At 41.6% G+C, this 20,276-nt stretch overlaps 1 protein-coding gene across 3 annotated transcripts in view; it reads left to right on the top strand.

Annotated features, from left to right (window-relative positions):
- The first annotated feature begins 16,369 nt into the window (after positions 1 to 16,369).
- hdac9 (histone deacetylase 9) overlaps positions 16,370 to 20,276 on the top strand; it is a 511,618-nt gene continuing 507,711 nt past the window's right edge. The window contains exon 1 of one of the 3 annotated variants that reach the window (XM_062957772.1): positions 16,370 to 16,701. The gene's annotated coding sequence lies outside the window, so the exon portion shown is untranslated. The remainder of the gene's footprint in view (positions 16,702 to 20,276) is intronic. The other 2 variants (XM_062957771.1, XM_008112624.3) reach the window with 2 other exon arrangements.

Raw genomic sequence — 20,276 nt, 5'->3', positions numbered from 1 at the left:
AGGTTTAATTCATTATGTTAAGTACTGAAAAATTGATTTGTTCAGTTAATCATCTACTGAAACTGTACATTTAAAATGCTTAAATAAAAATCATTTTCAAACTACCGCCCCCAAGGGTACAAATTATAACACTTTGAGAATGTTACTCCTCATTCAAAATTAACATTTGGAATTTAACCATTTAAAAATAAATTTTAAGTTAATTGTTGAGAATGTTAATTGTGTTGTACTATCAAATTTATGTTTGGTGAATTATTTCAAAGCTCTGGGAACTGTTTATCTAGAGAAGGAATGAGTAGGCCAAGTGTGGCTCATAGGCTGCATATGGCCCCCAGGGTTGTTTTTTTATGGCCCCTAGAACCCCAGAACTAAAAATTACTCTAAAATGATATCCAAAGGAATCAATAGAGGTATGGCAAGCATTACCACCATGTTTGTAGCCCATGGATCTCCCAGGCTTCAAAATATTTTTTTTTGCCTCAAAATGCCCTCTGGGGCCCCTTTACATAGATAGCTCCATGTCCTGTAGAGGCTGTTGAAGGATGACGACAACAACAACAGCAACAATAGCAGTAGCAACTATTCTGCAAGGTGCTGTTCCCAAAGTCTCCTATAGGGTCACTATGCTCCTGTAGTATAGACCGCAATTGCTCACCCTTGATTTAGAGCAGTGGTTCTCAACCTGTGGGCCGTAGCCCAGCAGTAGGCAGTGAGAACAAAAATCCGGTCCACAAAGTGTTGTCGAAGGCTTTCATGGCCGGGATCACAGGGTTGTTGTATATCTTTCAGGCTGTGTGGCCATGTTCCAGAAGTATTCTCTCCTGACGTTTCGCCCACATCTATGGCAGGCATCCTCAGAGGCTGTGAGGCATGGATAAACTAAGCAAGGAAAGGAAAAAATATATATCTGTGGAGAGTCCAGGGTGTGGCAAGAGTCCTTTGTCACTGGGAAGCCAGCATTAATGTTTCAGTTAATCACCCTAATTAGCATTGGAAAGGTTTTGTCTCTTGCCTGGGGGGCATCCTTTGTTCAGTCATTAGCTGTCCTTGGGGCTCCTCTGTCCTCAGTGTTGGTTCCCATCTACTGTTTTGATTTTAGAGTTTTTTTAAATACTGGTAGCCAGATTTTGTTCATTTTCATGGTTTCCTCCTTTCTGTTGAAGTTGTCCACATGCTTTTGGATTTCAATGGCTTCTCTGTGTAGTCTAACATGATAGTTATTGGAGTGGTCAAGCATTTCTGTGTTCTCAAATAATATACTGTGTCCAGGCTGGTTCATCAAGTGCTCTGCTATGGCTGATTTCTCTGGTTGAATTAGTCTGCAGTGCCTTTCATATTCTTTGACTCTTGTTTGGGCGCTGTGTTTGGTGGTCCCTATGTATACTTGTCCACAGCTGCATGGTATCCGGTAGACTCCTGCAGAGGAGAGAAGATCCCTCTTGTCTTTCGCTGACCATATCATTTGTTGGATTTTCTTTGTGGGTCTGTAGATAGTTTGTAGGTTGTGCTTCTTCATCAGTTTGCCTATGCGGTCAGTGGTTCCCTTGATGTATGGTAATAACACTTTTCCTCTGGGTGGATCTTTGTCTTGACTCTCATGGCTTGTTCTTGGCCTTGCAGCTCTTCTGATGTCTGTGGTGGAGTATCCATTGGCCTGTAGAGCCCAGTTTAGGTGGTTTAGTTCACCTTGGAAGAGGTGAGGTTCACAGATTCTTTGTGCATGGTCTGTCAGGGCTTTGATTGTGCTTCTTTTTTGACTTGGGTGATGGTTGGAGTTTTTATGAAGGTATCTATCTGTGTGTGTAGGTTTTCTGTGAACTGTGTGGCCCAATTGTTGATTGGGTTTGCGGATGACCAGAACGTCTAGAAATGGCAGTTTTCCTTCCTTTTCTTTTTCCTAGTTTGCCTAGTTTATCCATGCCTCACAGCCTCTGAGGATGCCTGCCATAGATGTGGGCGAAACGTCAGGAGAGAATACTTCTGGAACATAGCCACACAGCCCGAAAGATATACAACAACCCGGTCCACAAACTTTATTCCTCCTTATTTATTTTATTTTATTAATTTTATTTCCACTCCTTTCCGCAGAGCTGACCATAGCATTGGATACACCATATCAGATCTAGATTATTAAATATGGTTTTCTGTGGGTGAGCTGATGGTGACTACTGGATGGCATACTGTATGTTCTATATCAGAAACTAGAACTGATGTGGTCTATCCAATGCAATTTTCTGAATCAGCACACCAAATAACCAAACTGAATCTAAAGTTGACCAAAAACTGATTCGTAACCTTTTTGAGATTAATGTTGGAGAGTGGTCCCTGGTCAAAGTGGTCCTCTGTCAAATGGTCCCTGGTCAAGTGGGCCCTGGTCAAATAAAAATGTTGGGGACCACTGATTTAGAAAGTGGAGAAGCAATACTGGAAAGGCATCTGACGGGGATGTTTTTGTTCTACAGTGCTGCCTCTTGCAGAGGGTTTACACTAAACAAACTTCAAGTTACTCTGCAGTTCTATGATTCTAAGGTATCATTAATTCCAGCCTGTAGTCTTAGGAGTCATATCTGTAGGAATTTGAAGGCACAAGAAATCCTTTTAAGCAATCTCACACTGTGGGCCCTTCCACACAGCCATATATTGTAACTCAGAATATCAAGGCAGAAAAACGCACAATATCTGCTTTGAACTGAGTTATCTGAGTCCACACGGCCATGTATTCCAGTTCAAAGCAGAAAATGTGGGATTTTATTCAGCTGTGTGAAGGGGCCTGTGTTTCACGGGCATAGTCAATATTAGGATTATTTTCTTTTTTCCAGTGCACAGTACTTCCTATTCTACAAAATCAAATGCATGAATTTGAACGGTGTGTCTCAGTGCACTTTTATTTTTGTTACTTTCCAATTTCCTGGCACTGAGCAAGTTATATAACAAGTCAAAGGGATGCACTCCCATGGAGGTTGCAAGATCATGAAATATTCAGAAATATTTTTGAAGTTCCAGCTCACTTTGTCAATTTGTTTGTATTCTGTGTTGAGAAGTCAGAACTTTTGATTGCCCTTGCTTATAGATATGTTTCTGATTGACTAATTCACAAAGAAATGTTTTGAGATGTTTTGAATTGATTGCTTTATAGTAGAAAAGTGGAACACATCCTGCTTTCTTAGAAGTTCTTCTTTGAAAAAATTCTTGGAAAACACCAAAAAACGGAAAACATAGACCCCATTCTGTTTCTGTCTCTTCATTACCCAAAATTAATTTCTAAGCACCAGAAACATGATATAGTTTTACACAGAGGTATTGACCAGGCAATTCCTTCTGCAAAATCAAATATAACATTGCTTGATTACTACTGTTACAAAAATATGAACATGGATATGGGGTATAACTAATAGTAGACAAGAGTATGGCGACAAAAGAAATGCAGTGAGGAAGATTAATGAATGATAAAAAGGATGCTAGCCAAATGTACAAGGAACAAGAGAAAGCAAAGCAAATGAGAAATTATTTTAATATGTGATGACTGACTCCAAATACGCAGACTGGCCAACAGATAAAATGAGTCATATCTCGGTCGCCAAAAATGGACAAGAGAGGACACTGCATAAAATGTGCATATTCTAATTTATATGCATAGCATCTACAATTTAAATAAACATGCAACTCATCTCATCAGAGGGCAGAAGTCTGTGACCAGATGGGCCACGGAATTGCTCTATATGCTGTTCAGTGACTAACTGTTGCTGAGCAACCTCCAATTCTGATCTGCTTTCCTATTGGTTTTTAAAATAACCTTTAAACTAAATTTAAACTGGATAGTTCGTGAAACAGTGGACTTTCCTATGTAATGTAGGACACCTAACCATCTTTGAATTTTGTTCACAGGAGCTATTCAAAGGAGAATCTCACAAATAAAAACTGCAATAAAAAGCAATTTTAGCGTGGTTGGAATGGCAAAATATATTGATGAAGAAGTACAGGCAAACTTTGTTTTTTGCCTGACCCTACTAGGAAGGGCAAGACTCCTATCTTCCCATTACTGCTGAAATAACTGAGTGCAAGTACGCCATTATTTGAAAAAATGGATAGCAGAAGCCCCCGATGGCGCAGTAGGATAAACCACTGAGCTGCTGAACTTGCTGACTGAAAGGTCAGCAGATTGAATCCAGGGAGCAGGGTGAGCTCCTGCTATTAGCCTCAGCTTCTGCCAACTAGCAGTTCAAAAACATGCAAATGTGAGTAGATCAATAGGTACCACTCTGGTGGGAAGGTAATGACGCTCCATGCAGTCATGCTGGCCACATGACCTTGACGGTGTCTATGGACAATGCTGGCTCTTCAGTTTAGAAATGGAGATGAGCACCAACCTGCAGAGTCGGACGCGACTATACTTAATGTCAGGGGAAAACTTTTACCCAGTTAGGGCCCTTTCTGGTGTATGCGTAGTACTAGACTTGAATAGCAGGCAGTTTCTGGGTAAACCTTTAAACTGACACCCCCCCCCCCCAGCACCTTTCTGCAGAGATGGCTGTTATGGTTGAGCCTTCTGGCTCTGATACTAGGAGACAAGGTCGTAAGACTCCTCGAGAGTCAGACTCTTTTGAGGAGCGCGAAAGGAAACGGCTCCGAGACTTATTTGCAGAACCAACAGACGAAGACTCCTTTGAGGGTTTTACCGAGGGAATGGCGGAAGAGATGGTTAGCTCAGAGGAGGATGATATGGAATGGACTCGTGGGAGGGAGGATTTGGGAGTCACCGGCAATGATAGCATGGGAGGCGACTGGCGGGTTGCAGGATCGGACCCATGGACGGGCTGGAGGGATGGAGCGGGATCCACAGCTGGGGATGCTGTGGGGCGTAGTCAAAGGTGTTTTAGCTCTGATGAGGATGATGATGAGGAGGCACCTGGAATTAGGATAGCAGCTGACAGCGATGAGTTATGAACTGGCATAAAATGGGGTTTAGGATCAATGGCTAATTGCGTTGGGCAAGGTAATCTGGACGAACGCTTGGGCTCTTGTTGGGGAACTTCCTGAAGACGGGTGTGATTCGTTGCTGGATACGTAAGTTACCAAGGACACTGGGCATAGACGGCGGGAGGAACTGTGTGGGGTTTTTCTGTGCAACTTGTGCTTAATCTTGATAGCTTGGACCTCCGTCGTCTTTTTGACGGACATTACTGCCTACTCTGGATTGACGTTGGACTGACTGACTGACTACGACTCTGGACTATCCCTTCTGTGGCTATCGGTGGAACTTGTGGAACCTTAGACGTCTGCACTTGGCTTTCGACCTCGGACCGGATTGGGACCCTGCTGACCGCCGTTACCCTGATTGATGTGCCTGGACCTGGATTTCGCTCGTTGCACGGAGGAGTAAACAGCCTGAGTTACTCATCTGTAGCTCTTGAGTAGCAGAGAGGAATCTGCTGCTAGGTTTTGTGTTCGTTTTGACCCTTTGTTTACCAGTATTTGTTTGTTTAATTGCCAGGCTGAAGTAAGCACTTTTGTTTTAACCCAGATTAAACTTCTGTTTAATCCGGTTTACTCTTTTGAACTGTTTAAACTCAAACGAAGCTATTTTTGTTACTTTTCACACTGAAGTCAAGTGTTTGCCTAGTCTTTTGTTTCTTACGGGCAATTTTCAGTTCTGTAACCTCAATAAACTGTGTTGTATCCTATTTGGTGGCGTTCTGTCTATGACAATGGCTGAAATGATGGTACGTTTACCATCAGTGGGAAAATATAGCTGAAATCTTGTGTGCTGTGAGGTGTGTGTTAATATAAAAACTGTTCTGCTTCACAGACTTAAATAATGGAAAAATATCATCCTAGCAACACCAGAAACAAAACCTGCTTTTAGCATAGGCATCCTGACTTATATGAAGAAAATAACTACCTTTCTTCCTAGCACTGTATTTGGAAAAATGTAAGAAGCCAATTGTGTTTCATGTGCCGTTTACTCCAGAACACAAATCGGACTGACTTTGGGGAAATTAGTAATTTACGGGGCAACAGCATAAATCATTTATTTAACGGTAGTTGTATGTTTTCTTATACTATAGCAGTTGCATGGAATGGAAAGAGTTTAAAGTTAGATATGCTTTCAAGGTTCAAAAACCACCAGAATATATGTTTCCCCTCTCTCCCACACAAAAATGTATTCTTCCCCTCCCAGGTCTGCTGGTTATGAGGTTGCACTGTGGCCAAATGATGCAATATGTAGTTGTATGAAATAACATCATGATATTTTCTTAACCTTCAGAGTGTAGCTGTAACATTTACTCCATGGCTAATATCAGTAATGAAGGAAATTTGCTACCTATAAAATAAGCAATTACAATGAATTTCCCCCCCAAAAAATCCAGATTTTTTTAAAAAGCAAACATTAACTTTGGGACAGAAAACAGTTCATGAAATTCTTGTAGAAACTGTAGGCATTCAACTCAGTGAGGGTACATCCTATGTGTCCAGCAATATCCCTTTTATTGAAGAAGAGACAAGAAGAAAGAAAGAAGAAAGAAGAGGAGGAGGCTCAGGAGGGAGAAGAGAAAATTTCTTATTGAAAGGGACTTCCGGGATCTAGAATAGCCAATGAAATGAAAAATTTCTAAGAAAACATTTATTTTTGGTTAGTTGCAAAATTATAAAAGTATCTTCTCTTTTTAGTCTCTGGGAAAAATGAAATGATAAAAAGACTAAGGTATGGAAGAGGAGGAGCCCCTAGTGGCACAGTGGGTTAAACCGCTGAGCTGCTGAACTTGCTGACCGAAAAGTTGTCAGTTCAAATCCAGGGGGCAGGTTGAGCTTCTGCTGTTAGCCCCAGCTTCTGGCAACCTAGCAGTTCGAAAACATGCAAATGTGAGTAGATCAATAGGTACTGCTCCGGTGGGAAGGTAACAGCACTCCATGAAGTCATGCTGGCCACATCACCTTGGAGGCGTCTGTGGACAATGCCAGCTCTTTGGCTTAGAAATGGAGATGAGCACCAAACCCCCAGAATCGAACACGACTAGATGCAACGTCAGGGGAAAACCTTTACCTTTAACTATGGTAGAGGAAATGACTGTCCTACCATTAATTTTGAGGCATCCCCGGTCCAGTCAACTTCTTCACACGGAATATGAGAGTGACATATTGCATGGAGTGACAAAGGGCCTCATGGCCAGCTGATTCCAATATGTTCAGATGCTAAAGCATTCCAGGAGATAGCTGTGTCCAGCCTATTTTAAAGAGAAAGAGACCCATTGTATAACTGTTTTATAGTCAAGAAGTTGCTTGTAGTATTCAGCTGACATCAACTCTCCTGAAACATCAAACACAATTAGCTTCTGTACATGGAATGGGAAATAAAGCTATATGGAACAAATACACCACCAATGTATTTTGGAGGGCTAATATAGCTTGCTAGTCTTTCATGGAGGCAACATGGTATAATGGTTTAAGTGCTAGGCTATGTATCTGGAAAATAGGGTTTGAATCCCTGCTCAGCCATAGAAACTGGGGGATCCTGGGCAAGTCACCCTTCTCAACCTCAAAGAAGGGCAAAGAAAAATGTCCTCTGGAAAAAAATGTTTAAAAAAAATCTATGTTATGACACAATTTGAAGGCACACAAGCCTTTCACAGTTGCCCACCTATGGGATAAAGGCTGTAGGCAGAGAAATAGTAGGGCATAAGAAAAAGCCATGGGATATCATAAAGAAAATTCAAACTGAGTGTGACGACTTCACCAAGATGGGCTTTTGAGCAATGCACCCTGTAGCAATTCTTCCACCCCTCCCTTCCCATCACACAGAAAGGAGAAGAGTGGACACCTGGCTTGTAGTGTGACTTGAATCGCCCTGCGGCCTTCTGAAACGTTACAGGGAGGAGCAAAGTGTGATGAGGTCCTTAGAGCTGTACTTCTGAAACCGTCAAACATGCAGTCTGACCAGATGTTATCCTTTTGGACTACAACTCTCCATATAGCAAGCTGCTGTGCTGCCTGAGAATTCTGAGAGTAGTTGTCCAAAAAACCATTCTCAAGCTCTGAGTCTGAACCCTATCTATACTTATTTATTTATTTATTTATTTATTTATTTATTTATATTTACAGTATTTATATTCCACCCTTCTTATTTTTTTTATTTTATTTACAGTATTTATATTCCACCCTTCTCACCCTGAAGGGGACTCAGGGCGGATCACAATACATGGCAAGCATTCAATACCATTCAATGCCACAGACACAGAGGCAATCTGACATTTTCCATCTTCCAGCTTTATGAGGGTATCCTCGATTACGGCTATAGGGGGAGGTCCTGCTTCATAATCCACTGTGACGCCAAGTCCTTGATGGAGTACTTCCTTATTCTTCCGCAAGCTGCTGGACTTTTTTTTACAGTGTGGTAAATTAGTTAAATTAGCTTCCCCGCATAAAGTGGTATCTACATTTCCTACTCGACAGATGCAACTGTCTTTCAGGTTGCTTAGGTCAACAACAAGCTAGGCTATTTAATAGTCAGGTGCTCACTCCGACCTGGGCTGGCTTCAAACTCATGACCTCTCAGTCAGTAGTGATTTATTGCAGCTGGCTACTAACCAGCTGTGCCACAGCCCGGCCTTACTCTACTTACTCTAAAATAAGTATTAATATATTCAATACTGAAATCTTCTAATTGGTGTTGTTGAATGGACTGCTGTTAAAGACATTGCCAACTGAATGCAGCACCTCTGTTTGAAGTCAGAGCACAGCATATGTGTAACTAACTCTCTCTGTCTCTCAGTTAACAAGTTAACAGGAGATTTTCTCAGCTGATCAATTTTTATCCATTAAAATTTAATGCAGTAAAGAGAGCACTGACAACGAACAACAGAAGCTTTGAAAGCAATTTTACAAACTGAAAAAATGTATTCATGTGTACCTAGCAAACTGCCATTTCACAATTGAAAGTTTGAATGCATGAATCATTCAGTTCTCATTTGATCTGAGCCTCTTAATCAAACTTGGGCCTTACATTATTTTGAAAACCTGATGAGTGTGCTGAGTCTTTATGGAAAATAATGGGTAACTTTAATTTTCAGTCTCTCTATATGAAAACTGAGCTGTGATAGGGCACCAAATGTGAAGATGCCAATTTGTATTATTTTTATCTCTAACTGGACATCATCCTTCCACCTTCAGTGCTACCACCACAAACACCTTGTCTGAAACCAAGCTTTCAAAATGATAGCCATTCTGGAGGCCTAAAGTGTATAAAACCAAAACAAATACTTTATTTACAGAACTTAAATAATTATTGATTATTTATAGATAATTTTAATAACACCACACACACTCTTCTTGAGTTAAACCAGACCCTTACAAATTACTTAACTCAAACTCATTCTCTCACTCCAACCCTAGTCTTCTTCCAAACATAAGTATCTTTCTTTTGTCTATCTACTCTTCTGTTCCAGATTCCCTGCCAAAATAAATGCAGGTTTTTACCTTTTTAATCTTACCAGAACACCCTTCATTTCCCCCCCTCCTGTTTCCTACCAAAAGTTCATAGATAACACTGGCTGTGAAGAATTCTTCTCTGATATAGATTGCAAATATTCCTGAAGAGGTAAGGTTGAACTGCCTGAATCAGGGAAATGTATATGCAGAGAGTTCCTTTGAACCTGGAACTGGGCTTTCTCAAGTCAAACTGCATGGGGGCAGCAAGTGGCTCTGTTTTTCCTTTTTATGCAAGTACTGAACCTCTGCATCTGTTAATTTTTGTGGCTCTACTCAAATGACTGAATCTGAGACCAACTAAGGATTTCTACATGGCCAAAGAAAAATGATAATATTTTGCTGTTTATTTTCATGATTTCCAGAAGGATTACTTCCATCTATCTAAGGCTAAATTTTTTTAAAAAAAAACTGTTTGGAAGTTTTCAGGAGGTAAGGTCATCCTACATGTCATGTTCATTCTACATAACCTTTTACAAAGCTTTTCCATTTCAATAGGTCCCTCACAAAAGGTCATGCCAATTAATTGTTTTAAACTACTGCTCAACATCCTAATATTTACATATCCCTATTGAAATGTCAGCACTGGCGTTGATCTGTTTTAGAAGGATTATTTCTACCAGACAAATGTTAGAGTTAATAAAACAAATGAATATTTATAACATTCTTTTCATTAATAACAGAAGTTGGTTTTCTAACATGAGAAGAAGTGCAGATATGTTGCTCATTAGTCTTGGCCCTTTACTCTTGTTAGTTGAAGAAAATGATAAACTGCAATGATATGGCACCTTCTTTGTACCCTTGCCATTTTAGTTTAATAGGTAGTAATGATCAACTTCATTTGGATTGTATTATCACTGGAAGCAAAAACAGCTAAATTGAGGCTAATTTAATAGATTGGATTATAGGACTCACTGGAAAAGATAATAGTAAAGATACAGGCAGGAGGAGAAGAGAAAGAGCATGATATAGGTAGATTAACTCTCAGACGTATCTTATTTTGAAAAGTGACTAGACAGCATATAACAACAAATAATTTATTGATGATCTTGGAGGTCTTTGCTGCTATTCGCTAAACTATATAGATGGATTTCATAGGCTTAATTTAAAAGCAGCTTCAAATGTCCAGAGTATATCAAAGGTTGGACATTAGTTTTAGTAGGCCTGCTCCAAGCATTCCTAAGGATGAAACCAACCTTGTGACTGAAATTTATTCATTAGTTACCATTAATTTTACACTTGCTTGCACAGGAAGAGAATTTTCTCTTTTTTCAATGAAAACAATGGCTTTGGTGGTAAATAAGACCAATAGGATTTATTTATTCCAGCCTTTTGTCTCCAACAAGTAGGAAATGGGGCATGAAGGAAGTTGAATTCCATGTTGTTTATCTAAATAGCTGGTAATCAGGCATACTTTACTTCTAAATCTGAAAGCTGATTTTAGTAAACATGGACAAATGTGAAGGTAGATTTAACAGTGGCTAACTGCATGTTAAGTTATAAGTTGTAATAGCACCTCATCTGCTGCCATTGGGCATCAGAAATCTCTTGGCATTGTCACATGGGAACAATAAAAAAAATGGTACTAAATTTGTAAATAATTACTGCATAGCATTACCATGTATTGAACTACTTTTTCTGTCGATTTGTTGTAAAACATGATGTTTAGATGCTTAATTTGTAAAATCATAACGTAATTTGACGTTTAATAGGCTTTTCTTAATCCCTCCGTATTTTCTGACATTTTCATTTATCCGGCGTTCTGCTGTCCTGTTATGTCGGATAAGTGAGACTCTCCTGTAGACCTATACATCTGAGGGAGAACAAATAGAGTAAGCCTGAGTTGTGGCTGTACTTCAGACTAGACAGAAATCTTGAGAAGAATACCAGAAGGTTTGATCCTGGGCCTGTTAACTTTCCAAAATTTCAACAATAACTTAGATGATGGCCATTAGAGGGAAAATCTGAGGATGATATAAAACTGGTAAGGATACCTAACACAGAAGAAAGGAAAAGAATTCCAAAAGATGCCGATGAACTAGATAATGGAGGTCAAAGTAACAGAAATTTGACAGAGACAAATACAAAAGTCTACATTTAGGCTACAAAACTAAAATGGATGGGAGTACTTGACTTTGCAGTTGCTATTGTGTACTTTCTAGTTGTTCCTGGCTTATGGCAATCCTAAAGTAAACTTGTTATGGATTTCTTTTTGCAAATTTTTCTCCGAGGAGGGTTTACTTCTACCTCCTTCTGAGGTTCAGAGGGTGTGATTTACCCAAGGTAAATCAGTAGGTTTCCATGGCTGAATACAGATTTAAACTCTAGTCTCCAGTGTCCAACATTCTAACCACTACACCACACTGGATTGGCAGAAGTGCATGTAAAAACTATATTGCTATTGTTATTTAAAAACAATCCTACAGAATCTATCTTGTTCATAACATGGGGAATACCTGTATACCTTGGCAAGTGAAATGGCATTTTCCACAATTTCTGAAGACAACATTTTGATGTTATCGGTGGTTTCTTTTAAAAAAAATATAAAGCATAAACCAGAATTTTTACACTGATAACACACAAAGAAGAACTCTCGGCAACCTGCTCAAATAAAAAGAAAGAAGCATAGATTCATAGAGTTGTAAAGCACTCCAGAAGCCATCTAATCTACTGAAGCTGAAGCCCCTGAGATGTGGCTACTTAATCACGGTTTAAAAACTGCTAACAACGCAGCACCCTCAAGTTTCTGAGATAGCATGTTCTGTTTTCAAACAGCATTTGCTGTCAGTAAGCGCTTCATAATGTTTAGTCTAAATCTTTCTTACAATTTGCCATATAAGAGTTTTAGTGATTTTTGGGCATTTTAATTTGCTAGCTATGATGAAAGTTATATTATTTTGAATACAGATACATTACAGTGAAATCATGCAATAAAGATTCTAGGCATGTTTATGGAGGAGCACGTTTCATAGAATTATGCCTACTGGAATATATTTCTTGGAGGAATAGCAAGCTATTGAAGTAATCATGAAAAATAAAAGAAGTTTATCTAATGCTCTTTTGGCCTTTCCCCATCTCCGATGCTTTTATTCCTCTTCAGAACCTGCCTTTGTGTAGCAAACATCTTTGAATATGTGGGGACATATGCCATCTCTTTATAAGAGTAAAAAAAAAATCTAATTGTTTTTAGAGACTATGTCTAAGTCCTTAGGTGTATGTGTTTGTGAATGGATTATGTAGTTCTCATATTAGCAGAAATAGGAGGTACAATTTTTGATGATTGCCATTTTCTTCCTACAGTTCCTTGTGCCCTTGACCTTGGGAAAGGTGTTTTGTGGACTCTCCAGATTGGTGACATGAGCCAAAAGAGGGAGGAGATATTCACTTCAGTTTAGCAACTGAAGTCACTTCACTTCCTTCTGCCAGTGACATACTGTACTGTATCAAAAGCTTTCTGTAACTGGAAGGATATCTTTGGTTAGGAGAGAGATAAATCAAATGCATCGTAGAGGCTGTTTCTGCAGCCAGCCCCTCCCCAAAAGATACATTAAAAATAAATTGGCCTGTTGCATGCAGAGAGATTCAGTGGGATGTTGAATCTGCTGAGTTTTAATCCAAATTGTAAAAGAGTTATTGAAGGTGCCGAAACCTTTGGGGAGATAGGTTGTACCTCCATTGGCCATTCAGGAATTCATCAATTTACAATCAACAGTAATGCCTCCTGAGCTGTGGTGCAGTACAAGATTTTTGGTGTACCAGGGCACCATATTTGTTGCTATTGTTGTGTACCTTCCAGTTATTCTTGACTTCTAAAAATCAGTTTTGTCCATAGCAGAATTTGTTCAGGGTGGGGCACTTGATTTCCTCTGAGGCTGAGACAGACAAGGTTTTCCGTGAAAGAGTTGTCACTGCTTTCTCCTTTGGCTGAAAAAATGCAACTTGTCCAAGCTGTCCCAGTAGTTTCTATAGCTGAGCAGGGATTAAACTCGGTTTTTATGTCCTAGGCCAGTGGCTCTTAACCTGGAGTCCCCAGATGTTTTTGGCCTTCAACTCCCAGAAATCCTAACAGCTGGTAAACTGGCTGGGATTTCTGGGAGTTGTAGGCCAAAAACATCTGGGGACCCCAGGTTGAGCCCACTGTCTTAGGCCAACCCAACCCAATATAGGGAAAAGCAAAGGAGAAGCCACGAAAACATACACCTCAGGATTTTCCTCACAAAAAGTGCACCACTTACTCATCTCACCCTTCCCCTTGTTTCCATATGTGTTGTTTCCTACATCAGTACACAGACACCAATTCAGGAATATATTACAGTGTGCCAGGTTACCATGTTTGTTGTTGCTGTTGTGTGCCTTCAAATTATTTGTGATTTATGGTGACCTGAACTAAAGGTGATATTATCACGATTTTTTTCTTGTCAGAATTTTGTTCAGAGATGGGTTTTTGCCCTTGCCTCCCTCTGAGACAGAAAGAGTGGATTGCCCAAGCAAACCTGGTACATTGTATTCTATGGCCAAGTAGAGATTTAAAGCCTCATTTCATCCTTGTCAAAATTTGTTCAGAGCGGGTTTTGCCCTTACCTTCCTCTGAAGTTGAAATAGTGTGACTCACCCAATAGTTTTGGTGGCTGAGCATCTATTTGAACCCTGGTTTTCCGATTCTTGGTCCAACACTCAAAGCACTGACAACACCATGCTGGCTCCTACTGTAGGAATAGGAAAATCATCAAGGAAAGGAGAAGGAAGCAAAGAAATACGTACCTTAGGATTTACCTCAGAAAAAGTGTGCAGCCTACTCATCTCCCCCTTCTCCTTGTTTCCATTTACTTAAAATGTGCACAGCCAGCAATACAGTAATATATTAGTGTGCCAGGTTACCATGTTTGTTGTTGCTGTTATATTTGCCTTTAAGTCATTTCTGATTTAATGGTGACCCAAATTAAGATGATACTATCATGATTTTTTTCTTGTCAGAATTTTTTTTCAGAGAGGGATTTGCTTTTGGTTCCTCTGGTGTTGAGAAACAGAGGCATGCCCAAGCAAACCCAGTAGTTTCTATGGCTGAGCAGGGATTTAACTCTGATACATCACTCAAACCACTACACACTGGCTCCCACTGTAGGAAAATCAACACTGAAATGCGCACCTCAGGACTTACCTCAAAAAAAGCACACTACCTAGTCATTCCCTCCCTTTCTATTTACTCAAAATGTATATAGCTATCTATCTATCTATCTATCTATCTATCTATCTATCTAATAAAAGTAAAAATATGTCTGTGGGTGTGGATCTATGTTTGTGGTCAATTTCTAAGACAGCTCCCACATCCAAAGAGCCTTGTGACTCTTGTCAACAATGGATCTGGATTAAACTTGGCACACAGACCCCTATGAGCAACATAAAATACTAAAGGGGTTGTGGAAGGGGGGATTGACGTTGGATGCTGGGAGGTATAGTTCACCTCACATCCAGAGTCTTGTGATTCCCGCCAACAATGGATCTGGACCAGATTTGGGACACATACTCAACATGGTCAACTTTATGTACTGGCAGGGTTTAGAAGGAATCTACCTTGGTTGCTTGGAGTTATAATTCATCCACATCCAGACAGCACTGTGAACCCAACAAACGATGGATCTGGACCAAACTTGGCACACAGACCCAACTTGGCCAACTTTACTGGTGTGGTTTGGAGGGAATTGCCCTTGGATACTGAGATTTATAGTTCACCCATATTCAGAGAGCACTTGGAACCCAACCAATGATAGATCTGGATCAGACATGGTACACAGACCCAACATGATCAACTTTAACTACTGGTGTGTGTGTGTTTTGGGGGGGATCTATGAGGATCTATGCTCATCTATGCAGAGAGCACTGTGAAAATTGATCATGTTGGGTCTGTGGGCCAAGTTGGGTCCAGATCCATCGTCGGCTGAGTTAACTACTGGCGTAGTTTTGGGGGGAATTGCCCTTGCTTGTGGGCATTTATAGTTCACCCACATCCAGAGAGCACTCTGGACCTAACCAAGGAATTGGGGGAAATTCGCTTGGATTTTGGGATTTATAGTTCACCCACATCCAAAGAGCACTCTGGACCTAACCAACGGATTTGGTGGGAATTGCCCTTGGATATTGGGATTTACAGTTCACCCACATCCAGAGAGCACTCTGGACCTAACCAAGGAAATGGGGGGGAATTGCCCTTGGATATTGGGATTTATAGTTTACCCACATCCAGAGAGCATTCTGGACCTAACCAAGGGGAATTTCCCTTGGATATTGGGATTTACAGTTCACCTACATCCAGAGAGCAGTCTGGGGGGAATTTCCCTTGGATAATGGGATTTATAGTTTACCTACATCCAGAGAGCACTCTGGACCTAACCACGGAATTGGGGGTAATTTCCCTTGGATATTGGGATTTACAGTTCACTCACATGCAGAGAGCACTCTGAACCTAACCAACGATGGATCTGGACCAGACTTGGCACACAGACCCAACTTGAGCTATTGGTGCGGTTTGGGCGCCACGACAGAGGATGATGGGAGTTGTAGTTGACCCGCACCCTTATGCATTTTCTAATGGCCCCATCCTCAAAAATCCAGTACCCAACAATGGATCATTCTTTCGTTTATCCTTCCAAAAGGGTGGCTCAATTAGTAGCGAAAGAAAGGAGGGACGGGTTGTATCCGCACGAAGGCACAGTCCTGACCCCCCTTTTCAGGGAGACGAAAGGCTTTAACTTTCCTTTTCGCTCCTGCCAACCCCCCGCCCCGTTTTGGAGCCCCCCCCCTCTCCTTGGGCGGCGAAGGCAAAGGCAAAGGCGTCGTCGGCGCCCGCCTCCCGCCCGCCTCCCTTTTGCCGGCTATTTTTAGTCAATCCTCCTCGAGTGGCCGCGTCGGACTGCGAGCGCCGCGCTCCGAGAGAAACCCTCCGCCGGGGCTGCAGGAGCAGCAGAGGCGACAGGCAGGGACGGCGAGGGAGGCAGAGGCTTCCCCCTTCCTTCTCCCCCTCTGCTCCCCATGACGAGCTCTTCCTCCTCCTCCTCTTCGCTCTTCTCTTCCTTCCCCCGGCGTCTGTCGAGGCAACTTTTACTTTCCCGACTCCGGCAGCCCTTGAGGATGGCAATCCTGGGCATTTCCCTGCTCAGACGCAGCCCTCGAGCCGAGAGGTAAAAAGGGAAGAAGCGGCTGCTCTGGCATCCTCTCTCTCCAAAGGTGAGTGCGGCCACCTTCCCCTCCCGGGGACCACGCTGCAGGGTGGAGTGGCCCCTCGCTTCCCTTTTCCCCATCCTTCCTCGCCCCGAATTGGGTTCCCTTGTCTATATTGTGCTTTGACGTCGCTTTAATTGCTGTGGCTCCTGGGAGACTTAGTTGGGTGATGCACTAGCATCTCTTGGGCAGGGAAGGCGGAAGAAGACTGTGACAAACTACAACTCGCATCATTCACATCTTGCCTTGGATCTCTACTGACAGTTTCTGAACTCGGAAGGTCAGATTTGAACTGGATGATGAGTCTACTCTACCATACAATCCAGTTCAAAGCAAAACAAATCTGGGTTCAGTTTGACAATGCTGTGTCAAACTACAACTCATATCATTCACATTGAGCCATGGCAATGCAAGCTGTATCTCCACTGACACTTTCTGGACCCAGATGATCTGATTTGAACTGGTTGATATGAGTCCACCCTACCATATAATCCAGTTCAAAGCAAAACAAATCCAGGTTCAGTTTGACAATGCTGTGTCAAACTACAACTCGCATCATTCACATTGAGCCACGGCAATGCAAGCTGTATCTCCACTGACACTTTCTGGACCCAGATGATCTGATTTGAACTGGATGATATGAGTCCACCCTACCATATAATCCAGTTCAAAGCAAAACAAATCCAGGTTCAGTTTGACAATGCTGTGTCAAACTACAACTCGCATCATTCACATTGAGCCACGGCAATGCAAGCTGTATCTCCACTGACACTTTCTGGACCCAGATGATCTGATTTGAACTGGATGATATGAGTCTAGGTAAAGGTTTTCCCCTGACGTTAAGTCCAGTCATGTCTGACTCTGGGGGTTGGTGCTCATTTCCATTTCTAAGCCGAAGAGCCGGCGTTGTTCGTAGACACCTCCAAGGTCATGTGGTTGGCATGACTGCATGGAGCGCCGTTACCTTCCCGCCGGAGCAATACCTATTGATCTACTCATATTGGCATGTTTTCGAACTGCTAGGTTGGCAGAAGCTGGAGCTAACAGCGGGCGCTCACTCCGCTCCCGGGATTTGAACCTGGGACCTTTCGGTCTGCAAGTTCAGCAGCTCAGTGCTTTAACACACTTCGCCACCTAACCCTCTACACTACCATATAATCCAGTTCAAAGCAAAAAAAAACAAACCAACGAAACACTCCGGTGGCACAGAGGGTTAAACCGCTAAGCTGCTGAGCTTGCTGACCGAAAGGTCGGTGGTTCGAATCCGAGGAGCAGGATGAGCTCCTGCTGTTAGCCCCAGCTTCTAGCAGTTCAAAAATGTGAGATCAATAGGCACTGCTCTGGCAGGAAGATAACGGCATGACCAGCCACATGACCTTGGAGGCGTCTATGTACAACACCAGCTCTTAGGCTTAGAAATGGTCATGAGCACCAACTCCCAGAGTTGGACAGGACTGGACTTAATGTCAGAGGAAAACCTTTACCTTTACTAAACACTCAAACTCTCCTGATTTGGCTCTCATTTTTCTAGCATTAACACAAAAACTCCTATACATCGCTCCATGTTTGCTGGGGTTAGGGGCACAGGACTCTCATGGAAGTGAAAAATCATGGATAAAGAAATTGCTGTGTTTTTTTTTCAATCTGAGAGAATTCCTTGCTATGAATTTCTAGGTCTATGGTCAGTGTGTTGGAAGCTGAACATGGAATCACACTGGAGGACCTAGAGATTCCTAGATAGGTGTTATTTCTGGAAATATCTAGGTTCTCCATCATGACCGGAGGAAGTTGATCCTAGAATCACATTGGAAAAACCTTGAGATTCCTAGAGGGAAAAATCAAATCTGTGAATAACAAAATTTCATTTTTTTTCTGTTCCTGGTTTGAAAGTGTTCTTTCCTGTTTAATTGTCCAGTACTTACTTTGAAAGCAGTTGGTATACTCCAGAAACTTCATTTCTGTGGGTGCCACAAACTAGTTGAGACTTGATGAGATGTTAATTGAAAAACTATTAGCAAATTGTGTTGCAGGTGTCTTGCAAGAACAGATTTTTGCAGTTTAATAAACTTTCCCCATGTTTTTATGATAGAACCAATTAGGAAATGACAAGTGTAATCAAATGTGTGAAAGTCAAACACCTGTATTAGGTCTCCATTAGGTCTCTCTCTATGGCAGTGCAGATGGGGCCTCAAATGGTGTCAAATTGTATTAATTCTGCAGCAGGCATGGGCAAACTTTGGTCCTCCAGGTGTTTTGGACTTCAACTCCCACAATTCCTAACAGCCTGCCTGCCGGCTGTTAGGAATTGTGGGAGTTGAAGTCCAAAACACCTGGAGGACCAAAGTTTGCCCAGGCCTGCTCTACAGTATATTCATCTCAGTGTGTGTGAGAAAGAAAGACCAGAAATTCATTCATGCAGCCTGTTGTTGTGGTGGTGGTGGTGGTGGTGTGTCCTTCTAGTTGTTTCCAGCCTATCACAGAACTTTCTATCTTGGCTAGCTTTGTCCAGAATAAGAGGTTTGCATTCTTCTGAAGCTGAGAGAGTGTGACTCACTCAGTGCATTTCCATGACTTTGTAGAGATTCGAACTCAGGGGTGCATCAACACTATAGAATGAATGCGCTATAGAATGACACCACTTTGACTGCCATGGCTCAATGCTATGCAATCATGGGATTTGTAGTTTCATTTAGCACCAGCCCTCTTTGACAGATAAGGCTCATGATTGTGTCAAGTTACAACTCTCATGGTTCTACAGAATTGAGTCAAGGCAGGTAAATTGATGTCAAGCTGCATTGTTTCTACACTGTTGTTGCATCCTTGGTCTCCAGAGTCATCGCTACACAAGCTATCTTTCATAAGCAGGATATATTTGGCACAGAGTTGATTTTTTTTGGTTGGGAGAAAAGTGGTTCAACTAATTTTCCCTTGCTTTTGAATGATGGCAATTGAACATCATTAATAACAAGGATCACAGATTTGGCTGGTTTTTCACACCGCTCCTCATTTGGTATCATCTCCTTTGGGATCCTATCATTATTTGAATGTCTTCCCGGAAAAGGGTAGAGCTGGTGGGTGATAAGAAAAGGGAAGAATTGGGTAATTTTAAAAGCAGCTCAGGAGCGTCTCAGTAGAGAGTTCTATGCCTGTATCAAACAGGTGGAAAAGCTCAGCTCTGGGAATGCAAAGGTTTAGTGTTGTGATTACGTGATTATGTGTCTTGGAAGGGCATTCTTAATTTTAGATTTCACCTAAACATTGGACACAAATCAATTACAGGTTAAGTAACCGTCATCCAGAATCCGAAATACTCTAAAATCCTAAATTATCCACATGATTGGCTGATATACGAGCAGCATCTTTGCTTTCTCATGGTATGTACACACACAAACCAAAAATATTTGAAATACTGTGTACAGTATTTTTTTCATGTCAGGAGCGACTTGAGAAACTGCAAGTCACTTCTGGTGTGAGAGAATTGGCCTTCTGCAAGAACGTTGCCCAGGGGGGTGCATGGATGTTTTACCATCCTGTGGGAAGCATCTTTCATGTCCCCATACGAGAAGCTGGAGCTGACAGAT

The sequence above is a fragment of the Anolis carolinensis genome, chromosome 6, assembly GCF_035594765.1.
Source record: "Anolis carolinensis isolate JA03-04 chromosome 6, rAnoCar3.1.pri, whole genome shotgun sequence".
Classification (NCBI taxonomy): Eukaryota; Metazoa; Chordata; class Lepidosauria; order Squamata; family Dactyloidae; genus Anolis; species Anolis carolinensis.
The sequence above is the reverse complement of the archived record's forward strand: the minus strand, read 5'-3'. Positions and strand labels throughout refer to the sequence as shown.